Below are 10,702 nucleotides of genomic sequence, written 5' to 3'. Positions count from 1 at the left end.
GCAGCGGTAGGGAAGAGACACTTCCCTCCGCTGCTGCGGTCAGAGGGACCGGAAGGTCCCTCTGCTTCGCTGCACTCTCCCCTACTGATTGCCGTGCTGCCGATCACTGCTGATCAGTCAGCACCGCAGGACTCCCCCCCCCCCCCCCCCTCCAGCGGCTGGAGACAATAGCAGCCGCTGGGGAGTGTAAATTAACCCCCCCCAAGCCTGGAGGCTGTCCCGGCTTTCTAAATGAAAGCCGCAATGTTTCCGATGTTCCAATGGTCACGATGTTTCCGATCGATGTTCCGATGTTTGGGGAAAAATATATTTTTTTAATAAATATATATTTTTCTCCTTTTTTAACTAAAATCATTTTGCATAGGGTTAAATTCATGTTCTTCACCTAATTCACTCTTAAAAAAACCCAGACAATTTTTGAGCCTTTTTTTTGGGGGGGGGAAATTGTCAGTTAAGTGGTTAAATACAATTTTCAAAAATCAAAGCTCTTATAGCAAGTGAAACCCATCATGATCCCAAAATAAAACTTTGGGGATTTATTAACAAGGTTATAAACAATTTTTGAGACTTTTTTTCAAAAATCTAATTTTTTTTTTCAAATTGTGTTTATTGAAGAGAAGAAAAGTAACACATACGTAACATTATTAATACATAACATTAAAGGCGAACAGACGAATCCACTGTCCGTATATTATTGTGATATGTTAAATTTGAGATATTGCGAAACAAAATAGTATAATCCCTAATGATCATGAAATACAGTACATCAAAATGAATCAATTATACTTATGTATGACTATATTTATAAGTGAGGTGGCAAATATCCAACGGTAAAAGACCTATCTGAAGAAGCTCAAAACTGTGGCGGAGTTGCCATATTATACCACGTTGTTAATCTTACCACTTTACGAATACTTTCTTTGGTGTTCACAGATAATGTGATTAAAAAAGGTAGCCATACGGCAAAAAACTTAGGAGCACGAAATTCAACATCTAAAGAACATTCTGTCTAATCCATTTGGAATAGAAATATTAACCGGGGTAACATAAGAGACACAGAAATATGATCTTTTTGTATCCACTGAGATAGTATTGTTTTCTTTGCTGCTGCTGTAATGCGAGCCAGAAGCAGTCTTGTACCCTTGGATAAAGCGGGAGTTTGAGTTTCTACATAATTCCAAAAGGCCCATGCCATTGTCATTGTAACTGGTATACCCAAGTTAACCTTGATGTAGATCTGTATTAGATCCCAGAATGATTGTATAAGTGAGCAAGACCATAAACAATGTATAATATCAGCATCAGGGGACTTACATTTGAAACATTGAGAATCGTCTGCTGCCCCTGTAAGGAATCGCAGCCGAGGGGTATAGTAAGCTCTATGTAAAATTTTTAAATGCATCTCTGCATAAGAGGAAGATGCCAATTGTTTATTAAGCAAATTAGACCATTTAATAATAGTGTGTAAATCCACTCCCGGAAAGACATCTTTCCATTTAGCTATGCCCGTAGTGAGTTTAGTATAGTCAATCTTCCGTCTGGTATAAGAGTATATTAAAGATGTAGAATGGGGGGAGTCTAAACGTCGTCATACAATGCCATCCAGTAGAAAAGTAAGATCAATGGGCTGTAGGTGAGTCATAATGTGTGTAGCAAAACTACGCATCTGAAAATATGCAAAAAAGGGAAATTTCAAGGTCGGGTATCGAGTTTGTAATTGGGACAATGATAAATTTTGTTTTTTAATTTTTTTTATTGTTTTTATGTAAGCATACTGTTGCGTTATATATCATATGAAAGCCCATAAAACGAGGTTTAAAATGAGACTTTGCCAACTCTCTAGCTCAATTATGTGAGCTGCTAGTGCAATTTAAAAAAAAACATTAAAAGCATATTTTTAGTGGAAAAAGTTGCAGGTTTAAAGGCATATAACTTCAAAACCGTTGAACATATCAGCCTAAGATTTTGAGGGTTTCTTAACGTCACATGGTAGCATTTATTATAACAAATTTCATCACAATCTTAAATGGTCAGTCTGAAACCTGTGATGATTTGAATAACTTGTTAGATTTAATCTGTATGTGCCATTGATAGATATGGAGATTCATCTAATATTAGTTTTAAAATTTAAAATTTAAAGTATATATACAGTGTTTTGCAAAAGTATACAATCCCTAAAAAGATATATAAAATTGTCTGTATTAATCCACTATACCACTGATATTGTAATAATGTTATACACTTAAAAGATTGTTCCAGACAGTATTTTAACCAGTAGGCAATTTTCAAGCTCATAATTAAACATTTATTTATTTAAATAACATGCTGCTTGCATGTTATTTAATTCAATGGTTTCCTGTGTTCTTTTTTTCTACTCTTTTCCAGATCCAGTTGTGGGAAGTGTGACACCACTATGTACTTTTGGCATGTACATAATTATTATACATGCAAGGGGAAATGACCTGAGTAAAGCACCAGTAGGCAAATTATTAAAAAAATATTAACAGTGGATATGCAAATTCCCCCCCCCCCCCCCCCCCCAACGCAAATGGTATGTGATCAGAAATTTACTAAAGGAGGTACTAGAACATGCTAAATTGCATAAAAGTGATGATTCAGCAAGAATCTCAGTTAAAAGACTGATGGTACAGGATGCGGCTCACAACACACAAATGGTGTAGTCATCAAGGGGTTTATCCAGATTAAACAAGGGGAGATATTGTGTGGCAAGAAATAAGTCTTTTTTTCTAAAGTGACACTCTAAGCAACTAGAAAAAACTTGGGAGATGTCTGATGCCATGGTAAAAGTTTGTATGGTCAGTTGAGACCAAGATACAACTTTTTGGACTGAACTCAAAGCTCTATGTTTGGCAAAAAAACAACAACACAGAACACCACCCAAAACGCACCACACTTACTGTGATGCATGGCGGTGTCAACATTATGTTGTGGATGTGCTTCTCTTCAGCAATGATTGGTCAGGATTGAAGAGAAGATGATTGCTTCCAGGTACACCCACATTTTTGAGGAAAACCTTTTGGCTTCTGCTAGACTACTAAAGATGGACATGTGGCTCACCTTCCAGCACAACATTGATCCTGAACATACAGCCAAGAAAACAATGCAGTGGTTTAAGAATAGGAAGGTAAATGTCCAAGTCAGAGTCCTGACCGATAGAACATTTGTTTATGGACTTGAAGAGGATAGTCTATCGCTGCTTACCACAAAATATGACAGAGGTTGAGCAGTTATGCAAGGAAGAATGGACAAATATTCCTCAATCTAAGCGCTGGAACCTAGTAGAGACATATCCAAACAAACCTATTTCTGTAGTTGCAGCAAAATGTGGATCTACAAAGTATAAAATTATGGATCTGATCACTTTTTCAACCCTGTTATTCTAGTTTTTCATTACTTATTATTTTTCTTAATTGTTACTTTTTATACATTTGTTCAATGTTGTTTGGCGAAATGTGTGAACAAAGCCAGAAAAGTTTGATTTGATTTATTTTATTTGACAAATAAAATAATGTAATGTGATTAAAGGCAAGGATTTTGACAGACCTGAATATATATTTATCCTCTAATTGTTTATGTCTTTAATGCTAATTTTGTAAAGACAAACATAATAGATTGGCGCTTCTTATTTGCACAAGTACATCTACTCAAGTGCCTTTCAAGCAATCTCCTTTCTTGGTACTTGAAATATCAACCTGTTCCCAGATTTAAGGGTGTTTAGATTCCCATGAATATATGTGCAAAGAGGAAAAAATAAAAAGTCACTTCAAAGTCCAACCTTCTGCAAGTTTACAACATTTCCTTTTATCGGTTTCAGCCTTTATGGGTTTCTCCTAAAATGCTGCCTTATTTATGACTTAAATTAATAATAGAAGGAGCATTGGCATAGCTATAATGGGTGTGGGGTGTGTGGTTCACGTGTCCCTGGGTCCAGGGTGTGTCACACTGCACCCTTATTTAAATACTTACTTCTCCGAAGTCCAGCATTGGTGCTGCTCGTACAGCAGCCATTCTCCCAGAGATTTGCGTATGTGAGGTAGACTAGTCTCTAGGAACAAGGCGAGGTTGCCATGTTTCCGGAGCCTTGTGAATGCACAGTAGACTCTGGCACAATGCTAGAGTCTACTGTACCATGGAGAGGGCGGGGCCTACACAGAGTCTGCACACGGGCCCCGTCCTTGCTTAAACTGCCCCTGGTGAGGGACACTGGATATGACTCTGGTATATCGTAGAGATGAGCGGATTCGGTTTTACTCGGTTTTACTCGGTTCTCAAAACCGAATCTTATTGGCTCACGGATGTCACGTGTTTTGGATAGCCAATAAGATTCGGTTTTGAGAACCGAGTAAAACCGAGTAAAACCGAATCCGCTCATCTCTAGTATATCGGCTACTTTAGCATTTTGGAAGGTTTCTATTACTCTGTTCAAAAATGGTCTCTTCTTAAAAGTGGAAATGGAATAGGTAATGGAAAAATTAGCTCCTTTTACAAGCACAACATGTCTTGTATACCGTCAGTGTACCTTCTCCACCCACGATCAAAGCAAGTCCATGGATACTCTAGATGTTACCCATGACCCACTCTAATGACCCAAGCACTGCTGCTTTCCTTGACAGGGGGGTTGGGAACCATATCCTCTACTATACACATGAGAAAGGTGCTGCTTGGCTGCGACATCATATCATTGCACCACATTTACAGCATAGCACAGACACGGTGAAGCAGCAGCCAACAATTTCACATGAATATTCTTATTCAGTGGCCTCAAATGTGGGAGCACCAATGGGGCATTAAGTTAATTGGATGCTTGACATTATGTCAGTCCAGGTGCCTGCTAACCATTGGTGCTCTAGACATATGCCTAATGATAGGATTATGCCTAGAGTGCCAGACCTGGTCCAATTATTTCTCGTATCCATTCATATACCTAATCATCATCAAGGGTGACCACAATCTACCTAACTCCTACTATAAAACTATGTAACCTTTTTTACCTACTTCATACAGTATGTCAACAGCTTTACCTGCAAATTCATGAACTTCCATGTACAAATTGGTGCATTTGTGCAAAGTAGGTGCATAACGTAACATCACACGGGTTGAGTTTGGGTGGCATCCCCATCCCACAAGAGCATTTTTAATTAAAAAAAAAGTTCAAAGAAAGAAAATAAAAATAATTGAATATACATGAAACAAGAAAAATACTTTATTAGAATAATGAAGTTTTTTTTTATTACTTTATTAACATATATCACCATCCTGAGAATTAGAAGACAGCCGATAGTACAGATAATGCTGTTGTGCTTCTTAAATATGATCTAAGTTGCTTCTAGAAAAAGTAAAGTTGTTACAAAAGACCATCGGCAATGTCTTCCACTTACGATAGTCTGCGATAACTATGGCATCATGTGGAGTTTGATAATTAGAGAATACAGAGATTTGGCAAAAAAAGTGACATTTTTGGCAGATATAGGTCTCTTCTCTCTTTGATGATAGACTCTTAAAGCAAACAGGTAACTTGCTGCATTGTCAAATGTGTATGTTTGAGTCAAAAATATACACTGCTCAAAAAAATAAAGGGAACACTAAAATAACACATCCTAGATCTGAATGAATGAAATATTCTTATTAAATACTGTGTTCTTTACATAGTTGAATGTGCTGACAACAAAATCACACAAAAATGATCAATGAAAATCAAATTTATTAACCCATGGAGGTCTGGATTTGGAGTCACACTCAAAATTAATTTGGAAAAAAACACTACAGTCTGATCCAACTTTGATGTAATGTCCTTAAAACAAGTCAAAATGAGGCTCAGTAGTGTGTGTGGTCTCCATGTGCCTGTATGACCTCCCTACAACGCCTGGGCATGCTCCGTATGAGGTTGCAGATGGTGTCCTGAGGGATCTCCTCCCAGACCTGGACTAATGCATCTGCCAACTCCTGGACAGTCTGTGGTGCAATGTGGCGTTGGTGGATGGAGCGAGACATGATGTCCCAGATGTGCTCAAGTGGATTCAGATCTGGGGAACGGGCAGGCCAGTCCATAGCATCAATGCCTTCGTCTTGCAGGAACTGCTGACACACTCCAGCCACATGAGGTTTAGCATTGTCTTGCATTAGGAGGAACCCAGGACCAACCGCACCAGCATATGGTCTCACAAGGGGTCTGATGATCTCATCTCGGTACCTAATGGCAGTCAGGCTACCTCTGGCGACCACATGGAGGGCTGTGCGGGTCCCCAAAGAAATGCCACCTCACACCATTACTGACCCACTGCCAAACCGGTCATGCTGGAGGATGTTGCAGGCAGCAGAATGTTCTCCTTGGCATCTCCAGACTCTGTCACGTCTGTCACATGTGCTCAGTGAGAACCTGCTTTCATCTGTGAAGAGCACAGGGCGCCAGTGGCGAATTTGCCAATCTTGGTGTTCTCTGGCAAATGCCAAACATCCTGAACGGTGTTGGGCTGTAAGCACAACCCCCACCTGTGGACGTCGGGCCCTCATACCACCATCATGGAGTCTGTTTCTGATCATTTGAGTAGACACATGCACATTTGTGGCTTGCTGGAGGTCATTTTGCAGGGCTCTGGCAGTGCTCCTCCTGTTCCTCCTTGCACAAAGGCGGAGGTAGCGGTCCTGCTGCTGGGTTGTTGCCCTCCTACGGCCTCCCCCACGTCTCCTGATGTACTGGCCTGTCTCCTGGTAGCGCCTCCATGCTCTGGACACTACGCTGACAGACACAGCAAACCTTCTTGCCACAGCTCGCATTGATGTGTCATCCTGTATGAGCTGCACTACCTGAGCCCCTTATGTGGGTTGTAGACTCCTTCTCATGCTACCACTAGAGTGAAAGCACCGCCAGCTTTCAAAAGTGACCAAAACATCAGCCAGAAAGCATAGGGGCTGAGAAGTGGTCTGTGGTCACCACCTGCAGAACAACTCCTTTATTGGGGGTGTCTTGCTAATTGCCTATAATTTCCACCTGTTGTCTATTCCATTTGCACAACAGCATGTGAAATTGATTGTCAATCAGTGTTGCTTCCTAAGTGGACAGTTTGATTTCACGAAGTGTGATTGACTTGGAGTTACATTGTGTTGTTTAAGTGTTCCCTTTATTTTTTTGAGCAGTGTATAATGGAAAACAATTGATTTGAAGTACAATTAATTCTATCTGGAACACATTTGGCCAAATAATGCTGAATCCTCATTACTTAGTACAGGTTGAGTATCCCATATCCAAATATCCTAAATATGGAATATTCCGAAATACAGACTTTTTCAGTGAGATAGTAAAACTTTTGTTTTTTGATGGCTCAGTGTACACAAACTTTGTTTAATACACACAGTTATTAAAAAATATTGTATTAAATGACCTTCAGGCTGTGTGTATAAGGTGTATATGAAACATAAATGAATTGTGTGAATGTAGATACACTTTGTTTAATGCACAAAGTTATAAAAAATATTGGCTAAAATTACCTTCAGGCTGTGTATATAAGGTGTATATAAAACATAAATGCATTCTGTGCTTAGATTTAGGTCCCATCGCCATGATATATCATTATGGTATGCAATTATTCCAAAATACGGAACAATCCGATATCCAAAATACGTCTGGTCCCAAGCATTTTGGATAAGGGATACTCAACCTGTAATTGTATAATTTACTACAATCTTCAACAGCAGATGCTTTACAGGTACTTGGTAAGTGACTTAAATAAGCATGTCCAATAAGCTCACTTTCAAGGACCGCTTCTATTACATTTGCCTTGCTATTTAAACATGTTTTTGGCTATAAATGTTTTGTTTGTGTTACACATATATCTATCACATTCTCAGCACTGTTTTGTGTTGTAAGTGATTCAAACCCCAGTAATACTGGACATCAATGGCGTCGGTTCTAAATTGCACAGTCTTATTGCTATTAAATTGTACTATACTCTGAAATGGTGAATAAATAAGTAGAAAGCAATCTGAAAAAATAAAAGAGATGTAAATTGTCCTTATCAGTAAAAGGTGTGACTGCTGCTGATTCTGAATGTCTTTCCATTCTCCCGGTAACATCACAAAGTTTTTAACTCTCTCAAAGGTAGGAAAAAAAATAAGCATTTCACTGAAATATGACATTATTTCAAAGGTTGATCCATCGTGTAAAATAATGTATTTCAGTTAATCATGCTATTTTTTTCCTGGAAATCAGGAAACGGTAAAGAGTAAAGTACTGAAATGTCTACTGTTCCATTTAAAGGTCCCGTGTGTTAGTTTAATGTTTCTAGGGAACTTAGGCCTTTTCTTTTTCTCAGAATCCATTCTCTAGGAAAAGGCAAGTGCTGCTAGGGCAACGAATAAATGTAGCGGTGGAATTCCCAGTAACAGCTGATGAGTCAGCGCTGTTCTATTTTACATATGACAGTGGTAACACTATGCAGGTTTACATTCTTAGATTTCCTGCATATGCACTGCACTCCTTAATTGTTTTCCTGGAATTTCTAACCCATGTGAAAAAAGACATACTGAAGAATACATTATTAATAGTAAAGAGAAATTACCAATCGATATCTAACACAATTACATATTAAATATGAAAATCAACAGGAGCAGTTAAGAAAGTATAAAATCATTAATGCATTAATTAATATGTGTTCTATTAAGTCAAAGATTAAATATAAAACTAGAAACAAAGTTCACAGATGTTCTGAATTTTCTTCATGAAATAATTACATAAGTGATCATACAGTATATTAGGACAGCAGCAGTGGTGTTGTGTATTTAGTGGCTATTTCATTTGATTGGATGCAAAGAAATGTAAACTGTATCTAATATAGAGCTGGAAGCATTGAATAAGAAATTACTGTTGTTGTAGGCATGAGATTATTACATTCTCAGAGGTCAATTCAATTAAAAGAGATGCAGAGGTGTTGCCGGTGATGTGCCATTGTGACGACATTTGAAAGCTGACAGTCACACCTACATCGCCCTTACATTGCCTGTTCATCACCCCAGCATCATGTATGATTGTACATTGCCCCATAGGGGTGTATATAATAATGCACAAAATAAGCCTACCTTACTGTATGTAAGGGATTTGTGCATACTGCACATCTCCTGTACATTGTGCATCACTCTTAAGCTGGATACACAGTTATCCAATGTTGGGTAAACCTGTCGGTCAGGAGTCGGATCTCCCGGGGATTGGATAAGTGTGTACCCAACTTTAATTGTATTAACTCCTAAATCTTTTTTTCTGGGTGAGTCAAAGATCTTTTGAAGATCACATTCCATATGTGGTACACTGAGGTGGACCTGCCACTGACACAAGCTGTAGGTGCAGCCATTTTGTGTGCTTAACTATGTGTAAAGATTTATTTGGTTTCACCTGCATAATCACTTTGTAATACCCTTCTTCTAACAGTATGATTGCTACTACACCTCATACTTTCTACAGATCGAAAAGGTTTACTGAGCTGATGTTAGAGAATGTTGACGTGTAAAAATGTTTATACTGTCAGTTTATTTTACTGATATACTTTGTATGTATACGTGTGTGTATAACAGCATATTTGTCAATTGCACACACTAATTCACTGACAGTGGATGTTATATGTAATTTCATTTTTTTAATTTACTTCTGCTTTTGTTGTTTTGGATAAGTATGAACATGTATAATATAAAAGTTATTTAAAAAAAAAAACCTTAATGTAATTTCATATACTATGCTATCTTTCTGATAAGATTACTGTCATTGTACATATGTCTCACACACAAGAGATTAATACCAGTCAGGGGCGTAGCCAGAACTTTGTGGGCCCCATAGCAACATTTTGAAGGGGCCCCCGTCCCAATGCTTCTAGAGAGACACTTCTCTGCAGCAGTTGTTAATTTTATGCCCTATAATAGTGCCCTAGTTAATTTTCTGAACAATGGTAGAGCCTTATTTAATGTTATGCCCCATAGTAGTGCCCTAGTTTCTTTTATGAATCGTAGTAGTGCTTAAGTTCACCCTATGTCATATTTCAGAGCTGCCAGTACATATTATGCCACACAGTACCCCCAACTCACATTATGATATATAGTGCTCCTCGTACAGTGCCCTGGTTCATATATTATAAAATTACAAAAATGCCCTCCAGTTCATATTATACCACACTACAATGAGCAAGTCCAGGGGCATACCTAGATATATTGCAGGCCCCAAGGAAGAAGATTGAAAGGACCCTTATGTACCACCCAATCACAAAAATTTATATAACACATGTAACTTTGACAGGGAAGGTGGGCCCCTCTCAGCTCTGGACCCCATAGCAGCTGCACTGCCTGCACCTATAGTAGATACGCCCTTGATACCAGTCTATATGCTACAAGACAAATGTACAGTATCATAACCCATACCATAGTGTCCTCTTATACTGTATATAACACAATGCGGTATATTCATGTAGAAAATGAACAGTGAATTGTTACTTATCACTATACATCACATCAGTTTGAGGCGATATATAGCTTTGATAAGTAGCAATGCATGTACATTATACTTATCCTTCCGGTATGCAATCCAGTATCCAGGTCTTCATCAGTGCTGTCTTCTTCTAATGTCCCCATTGTGAAGCCAGCATATAACTTCTGCACATGCGCCGGTGGCTGCGGTCAGGGAAGGCTGCAGGGGCTGCTGGGAGGT

Source organism: Pseudophryne corroboree, chromosome 6 (assembly GCF_028390025.1).
Source record: "Pseudophryne corroboree isolate aPseCor3 chromosome 6, aPseCor3.hap2, whole genome shotgun sequence".
NCBI classification, from domain to species: Eukaryota; Metazoa; Chordata; class Amphibia; order Anura; family Myobatrachidae; genus Pseudophryne; species Pseudophryne corroboree.
The sequence above is the reverse complement of the archived record's forward strand: the minus strand, read 5'-3'. Positions refer to the sequence as shown.